Below are 13,528 nucleotides of genomic sequence, written 5' to 3'. Positions count from 1 at the left end.
TGAGACAGGGTCTCACTTTGTGCCCAGGCTACAGTGCAGTGGTACAATCATAGCCCACGTCAGCCTCGACCTCCTGGGCTCAAGGGATCCTCTCACCTCAGCCTCCTGAGTAGCTGGGACCATAAGCATGCACCATCGTGCCCAGCTAGTAGAGATGAGGTCTCTGTTGCCCAGGCTGGCCTCAAACTCCTGTAACTCCAGTGATTCTCCTGTCTCTGCCTCCTAAAGCGTGAGATTATAGGCGTGAGCCACGGTGTACAGCCTACAGGATGCTTTTGAAAACTATCTGGGTGTCCACTTTTTGGGGTTGGTTATCCTGTTTTCACAGAAGCTTGTGATGGGGCAGGGCAGGACTTCTCTCCTACCATTGTATGGTTTGAGTAATTTTTGAAATTACTTAAAGGAAAAAGAATTATGTAGCTTTTTGGGGGGCCTGGGTCACATGGACTGGAAGCTGCTTTCTGGTGGCACATGTGGCTCTGAAGTGCCAATTCTTGGCTATAAGATTGCTGAGGTACTTTCTTCTCCCTTTTTGCTGAGGGGTGATCCTTTACCATGAAGCAGGAGATATTGTTTGGTTCATTATGACAAAGGGATTTTTTTCTTAAAGGGAATGCAAAATTGTTGGGGAATTCTGTTTTATCTGTGATTCTTTTTTCCTCATAGATGTGAGATCCAAGTCCTATTGGAAGTGGTCTAGAGAGCACAGTTTCAAAGGAGAGTGCAGTGGTACCAGAAGGAGGAATTCACCATTCACTGAGCATTGGCAATGAGTCCAAAGTTGTGCTAGGTACAGCAGTGGGTGCAAAAGTGTGCTCTGGGCCTGTGGTACAAAAGTATGCTCTGAGGCCTGTGGGCTAGTGATAAGTCAATATGTTGGTGAAAATTAAAAAATATAAAGTATACAGCTGGGCATAGTGGCTCATGCCTGTAATCTCAGCACTTTGGGAGGCGAGGCAGGCAGATTGCTTGAGTCCAGGAATTTAAGGCCAGGCTGGGCAACATGGCGAGACCCTGTCTCTATAAAAAAAAAATTACGATTATATACCAAGTGAGGGTACACACCATAAGAGCTATAGGAATCCAGAGAGGACGATGAGGATGTCAGGCACTCCATACGGCTATGAGGAATAGCTCTAGGAGTTTTTAGGGAGTCTCCTCAGCTGATTTGTTTTAGAAGGGCAAACATTTTGTAAATGGGAATCTTAGTCTATCCTTCGCCCCTGAGGAAACTGAGCCACCCATTTGGAGTATATGTACACCTACCATTTCGATAATAGCTTGTAATAACAGGTTTGCTTTGCTGACCATTTCATCACTTTTCAAGCTAGCCACAATAATAGAAGGTAGAAGACTATACATAGCAGCCACAATAGATACCGTATTAAAATAGCATGACTCAGCCTTTACATCAAGTTTTAAGAAACTTGCGTGTGTAGTTCCCAGCTTACGAGAACGGAAGAGCTGGCAAGTCTTGCCAGGAGAGGTTCTTGCTCATTGACAGGTGGTTCACTGCAGAACCTGATGTGGGCTGTGGGGACCTGAAAGAGGATGCTTAGGTGGACTGATGTGTCCTGAGGCCAGTTACACCCGAGGGTATCGCCGTTGCCACCCTGCAGACATTGCAGTGGTGACCCAGAGTCACCAGAGAAAAATCACTAAGTTATCTATGTGCCTCATTCCAAAAGGGAAGTCTGTTTACATTTAACAGATGTCATCAGAAATACTGTAGTTAAAATAATTTGGGGGGGCTTAGAGAAGTAAATTGTATCTTGAAAAATGGTACCTTATTCCTTAACTCTCCTGGATAAATGAAGTGGCAAAACGAAAGGATGGTTTTCAAAAAGGACAGTTTGGTAAGGATTGCTGAGACTGAATCTCTTTTCTGCCATTTACCAAATAACTTCAGGTAAGTTTTGCACTGCTATTTATTTCAGCTGTAAAATGGGGATGATTCTTGGCTTGTAGGATGGTTGTGAGACATAACTGGGAAAACAGATGGCAGGTTTTGCCTGGCATATTATTACTTCATGGGGATGGTTTTATTACTGCAAGTTCCAGAGCCTTTTAAAACAAAGTGATTCATTTTGATAAATGTTTATGAAACATGATCCTTTCATCAAAACCATTTACAATTATTTCACCCTGGCTGCATTCCTGAACTTTCATCCCTTCCCTGCCTTTCCACTCCCTGATGGTTCCCAATTCCAGTCAGTGTGGCTCTGATGCAAGCAGTTCCCCTGGGGAGGACCCTCAGCGCTAGCCGTGGCATTGCATTCTTCAGTTTTCTCCTGAGGACAGTGTTACCTCACAACAGGGCAGGATGCTTGTGATGAGGTAGGAAGACATCGAGGGAGATAAAGAGGAGAAAGGCTCACAGAATTCCGTGACTGCCAGCCCTCCCTCTTTCATGTCTGCTGAGGAGATTTCAAACTATACCAGTTGTCCTAATGATTCTGAGCTTGTGAGGCAAACTCTGCCCAGAGGGTTTGGTCAGTGGAATATGGCAAGCGCGAGAGTCACCTGTACGCTGGCTGCCTGAGGTGCTCAGCCCTAACAACAGCTCTGTGCAAGCTCTTTCCCTTCCCTGCCATCCTTTCCCTTCCCCACTCCTCGAGAGCCAAGTGACACTACGTCTGCTGTACATGTAGGGAAGTGGGGAGGCTGGAGTGTTAAACTCTGGTTACATAGGAAATGTCACCTGAGAGCCAAAAGGTTGGGAGGGTGACATGATCCCTGCACTGGGAAGCAAAGGAATGTGCATCTGAGTTCCTTTTCTGACACTAGGTGCCAGAGTTAACATGCCAAGCGAGGTTAGCCACTTAGAGGAAAGTGCGTGGTTTCTGTATCTGGAAAAGGAGGTGGCTGAACTAGTTGATTTCTAAGGTCCCTTCTGGTAATGCATGTGATTTTTTCTTTCCTTTTGAAATTGAGACAGTCTTGCTCTGTAGCCCAGGCTGGAGTGCAGTGTTGCAAACATGGCTCACTGCAGCCTTGACGTCTGGGCTCAAGTGATCTTCCCTCTTGAACCTCCTGAGTGACTGGGACCACAGGTACATATCACTCTGCCTGGCTAATTTTTAATTTTTTTTGTAGAGACAGTGTTTCTCTGTGTTGCCCAGGCTGGTCTCGAACTCCTGGGCTCAAGTGAGCTTCCTGCCTCGGCCTCTCAAAGTGCATGAGCCACCGCACCTGGCCGTGATTTTCTTTACATTCAGTGTCAGTTCTATTCTACCCACAAGATGTGTTAGCACTGGCACCACTTGATAAAACCTGGGTTGGACTGCTTGGAGAGGCAGGTCAGAATGGGTTATCTGTCACCATCTTAAATATGCCTTTTGGGGACAGTGATTTCTATGCTTCCTTATTTTGTAGGTAGTGTCCCAGGATGTTGCCAATTATTTTAAGAGATTTTTTTGAATTTCTAGAAACACTTTTTTTTTGACACAGAGTCTTACTTTGTTGCCCAGGCTGGAGTGCAGTGGCACAATCTTGGTTCACTGCAAACTCTACCTCCTGGGTTCAAGTGATCTCCTGCTTCAGCCTCCCAAGTAACTGGGATTACAGGTATCTGCTATCATGCCTGGCTAATTTTTGTATTTTTAATAGGGATGGGGATTTCACCATGTTGGCCAGGTTGGTCTTGAGCTCCTGACCTCAGGTGATCCGCCTGCTTTGGCCTCCCAAAGTGCTGGGATTACAGGCGTGAGCCACCACACCTGGCCATCCTAGAAACACTTAGGAGCAAAATTAATTTTAACTCCATTTTAAGTTCCTGAAAAATAAACCCGGTTTACTTTCTTTTTCAGGTCTGCTGCCTTAGTGATGTGTCTTGGATTCTGGATGGTCCATTATTAACCAGCATGTAATCTTAGCTCATTCTCTTCAGTCTTTTCGTGAATATTTTTACTATTAAGTTCTAAGTATTTTCCCACAGCCTGTAGGGGGATATTAGCCTCTGCTGAGATTTACCATTCTGATAATAGTTCTCCCAGCAGGTACTTGTAAGCTAAGCCTTCCTACCTTGAAGTACCACTATTTAACCTTGCAATAGAAAGGTCAGCTCCTGTAATCTTGCGTATGTGTGCTGCTTTTCTAGTAATTTCAGTGCATGATGTCCTGAATAGGAACTATAATAAAACCTGAGAAAAGTCTCCAAAAACAAAAGTGTGTGGTTATTTTTTCCTTCTTTTTTTTTTTTTAGGGACAGTCTTGCTCTGTTGTCCAGGCTGGAGTGCAATGGTGCAGACACGGTTCACCGCAACCTCAAACTCCTGGGCTTAAGCAGTCCTTCCACCTCAGCCTCCCAGGGAGGCTGATCTTGTTTCAGCCTGGCCTGATCTTGTTTCCATTAATCTTAATATAGGCCGAACGTGGTAGCTCATGCCTATAATCCCAGCATTTTGGGAGTCCAAGGTGGGTGGATCACCTGAGGTCAGGAGTTTGACACCAGCCTGACCAACATGGTGAATACAAAAAAATAAAAATACTAAATACAAAAAAAATTAGCTGGGTGTGGTGGCACATGCTTGTAATCCCAGCTACTTGGGAGGCTGAGGCCGGAGAATCACTTGAACCCAGGAGGTGGAGGTTGCAGTGAGCTGAGATTGCGCCATTATACTCCAGCCTGGGTAACTCCATCTCAGAAAAAAAAAACCTCCTTAATACAAAGATAAATGTGTATAAGATAATATGTAAAGGCTAAAAAGGGTTCAGAATAAAAAGCCCAAAGACTAATTTCATTTCTCATTTTCAGGTTACAGGCAGAACTGCTCAGGCATCTTGACCCCAAGTCTTCAGATATCACTTAGAAGGTGCTGCTTACTTTGTAAGTGTGGTCCTCTGACAACCCCCCCAGCTTTTTCGGTACCAAGGACTGGTTTTGTGAAAGACGGTTTTTCCCAGTCCAAGGGTGAATAGAGGGCTGGAGAGTGAATGATTTCCCGGTGAAACTGTTCCACCTCAGATCATCAGGCATTAGATTCTCATAAGGAACGCACAACCTAGATCTCTTGCACATGCAGTTCACAATAGGGTTCGAGCACTTATGAGAATCTAATGTCCCCATGATGACAGGAGGTGGAGCTCAGGGCTGTTCGTACTATAATCATTTCCCTCCTTTGTCAGCACATTGTTAAAGAGCTGATTGTGTTAGACCAGAGAAAAATGGCCCTGAGAGAGTTAGAGAGAGTGATCCCTTTATTTGTAGATAGCGTCTAGGGGGAGTCAAGAGGCCTGGGTCCAGGCCAGGCTTCTCCACCACTGGCTATCTATAGGAAAGCCATTTAACCCCCATCATCAGCTGAGCAGGTTGGACCAGATTATTTTTAAAGACCTGTATGGCTCCTGAAATCTATGGTAGCTGCAGATATCAAAGATAAGATGTCTTACCTGACTTGATGGCTAAACTAATGGCTTGCCAGGTCTAGGGATAGCCTATAAGGTATTAGAGATGTCACAGGATAACAAAGTTGGTAGTGGTATTCTCCTGAGCTGTTTAATGCAAATCTGCATGATCAACATAAGTGTGCAATCTACAAGAAGCCTTCTCTCCTGCTTAAACAAAGGCTGGGCTATGCATAGCCAAGAACCTTATGTCTTTATTTTTTCCTTGGTGTCCTTTCTCATCCACTTTCCTTTGATACTACCCGGTCCCCAGTCCCACTCAGGGTCAAAAGCATTAGAGAGAGCAGTGGAATGAGCCCTGCTAACTTAGGAGCTCCTGCCCTCTGCTCTGGAGCCCGGAGGGCAGATACGGGAAGAGCAGGTAGGTTCCACTTTTCCTTCTCAGGTACCTCTCTCTCTTCATTTTTTTCTCCTTTGCCCTTCATACGTCCTTCATGCCCTTACCTCTACCGAGATGAAGAACTGTCTCTCACAGGAAACCCATTTCAACTGAAATTAGGGGGAACCTTCTACAGCATTTCAATGGAAATTAGGGGAACCTGAGAATCGTCATTCTGAGTCAGATCTGTGCCAGAGTGAAAGTAACACATTTCTTAGAAGTGTGGTTGTTTCAGTGCTCTCACTGTATTTCCTCTGCTCCTTCTTACTCTCTTCTCAATCTGGATCTTCATGGGAAACATACAGTTATGACACTTGGAATTTTTAGCATTTGGAGTCATACAATTGTTTTCCACAGAAGGAGGAAAAAACTGAAGAGGGCAGAAGATATATTACCCCACCGCATATACATGTGTGCATGTGCATGCACGTGCACACACACAGACACTACGACTTCCAAGACTGGAATTGTATCTTTAAATGACATATCATTTTTTTTTTTTTTTTTTTCTGAATTTCCATAGGATCACAACGTTGGAAGGGACCTTAGAGGTCCAATCCAAACACCCCTCAGTGCGTAACTCCACCCTGGAACGTCACTACCAGATGTTCACCAAGCCATGGTGCTCTAGAGACATTCCATTCTCTCTCCCTTTTGAAAAATTTCTAAATTTTTGAAAATAATATGTGGTATAAATTTTCTCCAGAACATTTCCACTTTAATAATTTTGTTGACAACTTAGTGAGTAACTAATATATTAGACATTGAAGGTAGCAAGAAATTAGGTGGAAGAAGAAATAAACTAATATTGACATCAAATTAAGTGAATAAATACAGCTTTGGGTAGAAGAATTTGGTAGGGGTGTGAGAATGGTGGGAAGGCAGAAAGAAGTCACAGTTGTCTCCTTCAAGAAGTTTAAAATCCAGAGAGCAGATCGGGAATAAACACTTTAAAATGTAAAAAGCCGAAGCACATACAAATGCCATTCAAGTAGACAGTTAAAAAGTTGTCTCTCGTTGTCTCTGGTTAATTGCTAAATGAAATGAAAGTATGATGAGAGTTTGGAAGAAGGAAAGACAGGAGTGGGTTTTGGTCGGAGGATGTGGACATTGAGGTGGGTAGAACCCAAGTGAGCAGGACTGAAATGGTCATTCCAGGAACCAGACACTAGCCTGGAGAGGGTGACGACTCAGAAGTTCAAACTATTTTGTGGAGCAAAAGCAAAAAATTGAATGTGCTGCATGTGGAGGGTTTGGGAAAGAAATTTGCTTTAATAAATGAGGTTGGGGGGCAGGCCCCCACCCACCAACCCAAAACTCTGTTGGTTGTCAGTATGAAGACTGGGGGGAAAGGACAGGAGTAAAAGTTGCTGATCCCAGGTTCGTCAAGCTGAGGAGAAATTTCGGTGGGAGGAAGCCCGGAAAATGTGACAGCGTTTGACAGGTGCTCAGCTGGGCTTTCCCCAGGCATCGCATTCTAGAAGGCAGCGTGTTGATTAATTCCATCCACCTCAGCGCAGGAAATCAGCTTGGCTGCTGAGTAAGTGAAAGTCTGCACGGAACCCTGAGGAGCTGCCGCCGGCTCGCAGTTGCAAGGACAGGCCTCGCCCACAGAGGCTGCTGCCAAATGTTGGCAAAGAATAGCCTCAGTTTCCTACTGTTCTGTTCATCCCCATGCTTGCCAATGAACCTTCCAAAATAGGGACAGTTCTTAGTTATGAGGGAGTGAAGCTCTGAGATTTAACTTACTATTTTTTAAAAATCCCAATAGCCTTTCAAGGATACTTGAGTCTCAGTTTCTGTTTCAGAAAATGTAATGTGTTCCGTGAACCTCACTGCAATTTTATGGGAAGTTCGTTCGGCACCTTCCCTAATGTTCCCTGATGGAGGTACATCCCAGACTTTCATGTGATATGAATCGTTTAGGCATCCTGTGAAAATGCAGCCTGATTGAGTAGGTTTGGGACGGGGGCTGGAGAGTCTCCAGTTTTAACAAGCTCCCAGGAACTAACAAGCTAGATGCTGCTATTCCCAGAACCAAACTTTTTGAGGAGTAAGATTCTCCTAGATTGCAGGATTGAGGGGTAAGAAAGGGCCAAATTTCTCATTCCAAATCTTGCTCTATCCATATGTGCTGCCTCCCCTCTGGAGGCTGTTGTCCCCCCGCATATGTATATATACCTATAAAACTTTGTTCCATGTAGACGTCATAAGCCGGTTTTTATGTGAAGAGGTTTACCTTAGACATGGAAATACTGGAAGAGAATTAAAGAATTAAAGCACAACATAGACACTGAAACAATTTGAATATGAGGCTCCTGACTCAGTTCCCTGTTCATCTCAGCTACTAGGAGTTTCTGGCTAGCAGCTCTCCTCATTTCTCTTTTCTCTGGGGTTAACTAGTATTCCTATTATTATAATTATTTTGAAGACAAGGTCTTGCTCGTTCGCCCAGGCTGGAGAGCAGTGGCAGGATCATGGCTCACTGAAGCCCTGACCACCTAGGCTCAAGAGATTCTCCCACCTCAGTAGCTGGGACTATAGGCACATGCCACCATGCCCAGCATTTAAAAAAAAATTTTTTTTTTTGTAGAGACGGGGGTCTCTCTGTTGCCCAGGCTGGTCTTGAACTCCTGGCCTCAAATGATCCTCCCACCTCCGCCTCCCAAAGTGCTGGGATTACAGGCATGAGCCACTGTGCCTGACATTATTTTTTATGTGTAGCAATTTCTCTGTCTTTACCCTGGAATAGGCCCTATCTTTGCACTTCCAAAAAGGTAGGTTCTCTTCAAGACAGAAGTGCCATCTGGTCTGACGTAAAATTCGCAGCTCTCTGAGAAGGAGAAAACTGTTATGGCAAAATTTTTTTTTTGGTAGCACTTTAATTTTTCTTCCTCTCACTCAGCACAGAAACTGGTACAGAGTGAGTGTTTGATGTTTTTGCTAACAGGTAGATAGAACTTGAATGCAAAAGCCTTCACAGGTCTACAAGATAGATTCAGAATTGAGAGGTCCCTCATGTGATCTGGAACTTTCTCTGTTGACTTAAACCGTGTTCCACCCAGGATCCTCACACAGCACTATGGGAAAACTCCTTTCCTATGTCTTTTTTTCTCCTTTTCTTTCTCAGCTTTTGCTTCTGATCCCCTTCTTTCACTGCCCTCTCTCCCAGCTTGTTTTTCACCAGAAGATCAGAAATTGCATACTTTGAGAAAGAGAGAATGAATGAGAGACAACTGTAGAGACAGAAGGGAAAGGAGGACTTCTGTGTTTTTTTAATCTTTTGTTTACCTAAGCCCCAAGTAATTTCTACTCACACAAATATTGGCATATGAAGACCCTAGCACAGCTTTTTCATCTGACAAATAATCATTACTATTTTTTGAGATAGGGTCTTGCTCTGTTGCCCAGACTGGAGTGCAGTGGCACGATCACAGCTCACTGGAGCCTTCACCTCCTAGCTAAAGCGATCCTCTCATCTCAACCTCCTCAACTTCCTGAGTAGCTGGGGCTACAGGGGCGCACCACCACAGCCAGCTAATTTTTATATTTTTCTGTAGAGACAAAGTCTCACCATGTTGCCCAGGCTGGTCTCCAACTCCTGAGGTCAAGCTATCCACCCATGTCGGCCTCCCAAAGTTTTGGGATTACAGGCGTGAGGTACCACACTCATACCTAGTCATTACATTTAAAAAGAAGGGTTAGTTTCTACGAATTGTGATTTTGTGGAGATTCTAAGAAATGTATAATGGTTTTGAATATTTGACTCAAACAAATAGAAAACATTGAATTAATAGGTTCAAAAAACTCTGTAACTGAAAATGTTTTGCATTAAAAGGGAAAAAAACCCAGGAATGATATAGAGTTTGTGGGGTCTGTAGTTTTCTGCTTTTTGGGAGAGGCTTACTTCCCTTTTACTCTGTGGTCCCTGGCTCCACTTCTTGGAAGGTTTAACAAATTTCTTTTTTCTCTCTGTAATCTCTTTGGCCACATCTGACATGGTGTCGGTGAATATAGCTTTCTTAGAGCTTTGGTTCTTGCTCCCTGATGGTTGAGGAGCTGAGGATTTGTTTCTGATTAATTTCTAGAGCTCTCTCAAAAACTTAGTAAACTTCTCATCTGAGTCAATTCTTTTTTTTTTTTTTTTGAGATGGAGTTTTGCTCAATTCTTTTTGTGGCATAATTCCTAGAATATTTCTATTTCTTTGTCTCTTCATTCCTATAACTCTCTCTTGATTTGATGGCAGATTACTAGAACTATAAGTTTATACTTTTAACCTTTTAATTAAGAAAGGTTTCCAGATGCTTCATTCTAATTCTTGCCCTTTAGTAATTTACTTGGTTGAAAGGTTTTATTTTGCATTTCTCCTTCAAAGGCATTTTGAATCTTCTCTTTTACCCTTGAGGGATAGAAACAGTTATTTTTTATTTTTAAATTTTCTTGCATCTTTACAGCGCCTGAATTTCTTTCCTTTTTTTTTTGAGATGGAGCCTTGCTCTTGTTGCCCAGGCTGGAATTCAGTGCTGTGATCTTGGCCCACTGCAACCTTTGCCTCCAGGCTCAGGCTCAAGCGATTCTCCTGCTTCAGCCTCCACAGTAGCTGGGATTGCAGGCACTCACCGCCACGCCTGGCTAATTAGGGTTCTGAATTTCTGTACTCTCTTCATTTCCTTTCATTTTTGTTTATCAACCTGCCAACTCTTTCCTGAGCTCATCTTTTTCAGGTGTTACCTTGCCAAATGCAGACAATAGTATCCAAACACATGCAACTAACATTGTTTTCTAATCTCTTTTTCTAGAGCTTCAAGTTTATTAGGTACAAGAGCTGCCTCTCAAATTATTGCAGGCAGTGGGTTAACTAAATGTGTTGCCATTGTAGAGCATGGATTATCATTTGTCCAGCCTGCAGTTTTATTGCCATTATTGCATGTCACCTGACCACTGTTTCATGGCTTTTTGTTATGGTAGCTCTTCACTTCAAGGCATGAATTTCTGTAGCTAAAGATATACTGTCATGTTGCAGTAGCATATCTTGGTTAGATGCACTTTTTTTCTTTCTGAGAGAGGGTTTCACTCTGTAACCCAGGCTGGAGTGCAGTGGCACAATCTCTGCTAACTGCATCCTCAACCTCCCAAGTAGCTGGGCTCAAGTGATCCTCTGGCCCCAGCCTCCCAAGTAGTTGGGACAGCAGGTGTGCACCACTATACCCAGCTAATTTTTTTTTTTTTTTAAATAGAGATAGGGTTTTGCCATGTTGCCTAGGCTGGTCTTGAACTCCTGGCCTCAAATGATCTGTCTGCCTTGGCCTCCCAAAGTGTTGAGATTACTGGCGTGAGCCACCATGCCTGGCTAGATGTACCTTTTTAAAATGAGAATAAAACCTTTTAAAAGTTGGATTTGTAAAACTAAATGTATATCTTTATATTTTCGTTATTCCCAGTAATCTCATGTTATTATCTTATTGGTTTATATGTGTGTGTTCATTTTTTCCCACAATTATTTTAACCTCATTAAGGCAGAGACTGTAATAGTAGTCCATTATCTGTGATAGTAGCCCCAAGAAAACGTATCATGGCTCCAAGCACATATGAGGTCATGAAAACATCTTGCTGATTTGGTTATTTGATGAACTATAATATTTTGTCACATTTGAGGCTGTGTAGCTCATTGCTGAGGCAACACAGTGTTCTGGTATCTCTTTTTTGTGGGGCTCTTGGAATTGACTGTAGTGGTCTAGCTGTCAGTGTATTGAATAATGGCTCCGATGCATTATTGAAACTCTTAAAGCTGGTGTCAGCTTAGATCCTGAGTGGTACAGAGCCCGTCAGGGAAGGGTTCCACCATAGACAGTGTGTGCCCATCAAATGTTCATTACTGTGTCCCTGGTGTTAGCACATGATTTGCATTACAGGAAGTGCTCAGTGAATGTTAGATGAGATAAGGATCTGGATCTGTTGATTCAGTTTGAACTCAGTGATAGCCAGTTACTAGTTTGGCATCCTGATAAGACAGTTGTTTTTACCTCAAGGGGGAAAACTGTGACTAAATTTAGTAAAGGTCAGTGTGGCCTCCTGCTTACATGAAGAACCATTTTGTTCCCCGCACTCCCTGCAATCCAGCAAATCCTCTTGTACTGAATTAGGTACTCTTAGTTCCAACTGATTTATTCATTCCTTCTTTCAGGAGAGCTGGCATATTCTTGTATGGCATTGAGGTATGGCATTGAAGAAAATGAGTGACTCAATCCACTCAATTTAGTACACACTTAAAGGCCTATTGCACATGTTGCTTTAGGAGCATGAGTGATACAAGCAGAGATGAAAACATGGCTCTTGATTTCATGGAGCTAGCTTCTCTGTGCACATGGAAGGTCACACCCGGGTAGGCCTTGAAAATTCTCCATAAGATGGGCTTAGGGGCTTCAGTCTGGCTGGAAGGAGTTGGCTAGGGGACTTGAGTCTGTCTTTGCATAGAAGACACTGTTTTTTTTGAGAATGTATATTTGGAGAAGGAGGCTGGTAGAGATTATTGGGAGGCGGGTAAATTTACCCAAATATATAAAGACCCCAGAGATCTCTCCTAAAATATGTCTGTGAGGGAAAGATACATAAAGTATCAGCACAAGAGGTTGAGGAAGGGAACAATGCCTGAGAGGGTAATTTGAGGAAGTCTTTGTGCAGAAGTTACATTTCTGGCTGTTCGGAGAGAGGTGCAGAGGACTGCACAGGCATGGAGGAGAGCAGGGTGGATGGAAGGCCTGTGATCACAGACTTTTGATCAGTTTTGGAGGGCCTTCCAAGGAACCTAAGAACAACTTTCTCTTTATTTTCTTCAGGTGAAGAAAATGGTGAAAATTTATTCAAATGTGCTGAGTTAGAGGAAAATAACTTTGCCCTGCCAGAATGTGTCCTGCCTTGTGAAAAGATTATATGTAATTTTACCTGATCTTAATGGACATAAAATAAGTTACTATTTTTTGGGGGATGTCTGTGTGTCTCTAGGGCCCAATGCCTGACATGTAGAATGTGTTTAACAAATATTTGACAATTTGAACTGAACTGAGATGAATTAACTTTTTGCAGGTCATTTAAAATTACACGTCAGAGCATTTAAAGGTTTCTTTTTTTTTCTTAAAAATTAGAAAGAACGTTTATTGTTTCTTGTTAAAATATGGTGTTCTCATGAGAAAAGAGTGTGCAAAAAGAGCCTCCCTACACCCTGGGCTTTCTCACTTATCCCAGCAGGCTGGAACTGTCTTCACTGCATAGGAGGAAAAGTTCTTCACCTGCTTCTGGGAAATTAGGCACTCTACTCTAGTTTTACTTTTGATTACTTTCATGTGTAAAAAAAAAAAAAGGCAAAATCCAACAGCTAACGGGCTATCTCTTCCTAGGCATATATGCCCAGTCCACTTGGACACAGACGTGGACCTCAAGTCCACTTCCCCATGTGCAGCCCAGGATTAGGTGGCACCCTGGAAATCAAGTGGGTGTTCCTGGCTGAGGATTGAAGAACATCTCAGCTCCTGGTCAGCTGGTTGAAAACATGCAAAGTGCCTCCAGTGAGAAGCTAAGATTACCCCTTTAATGAGAAACACTTTGGGTGTGGTAGAGCCAGACGGCAGGCAGCATTCTTGCCACAGGTAGTATCTGGTCTAGAAGCTAATAGATCCCCAAATCCTCTTATGGTTCATTGCATTGACAGGAATGAATTCAAGTTTCAAAATGACACACCCAAGTTA

Source organism: Cebus imitator, unplaced genomic scaffold (genome assembly GCF_001604975.1).
Source record: "Cebus imitator isolate Cc_AM_T3 unplaced genomic scaffold, Cebus_imitator-1.0 Scaffold148, whole genome shotgun sequence".
In the NCBI taxonomy this organism is placed as follows: domain Eukaryota; kingdom Metazoa; phylum Chordata; class Mammalia; order Primates; family Cebidae; genus Cebus; species Cebus imitator.
The sequence above is the reverse complement of the archived record's forward strand: the minus strand, read 5'-3'. Positions refer to the sequence as shown.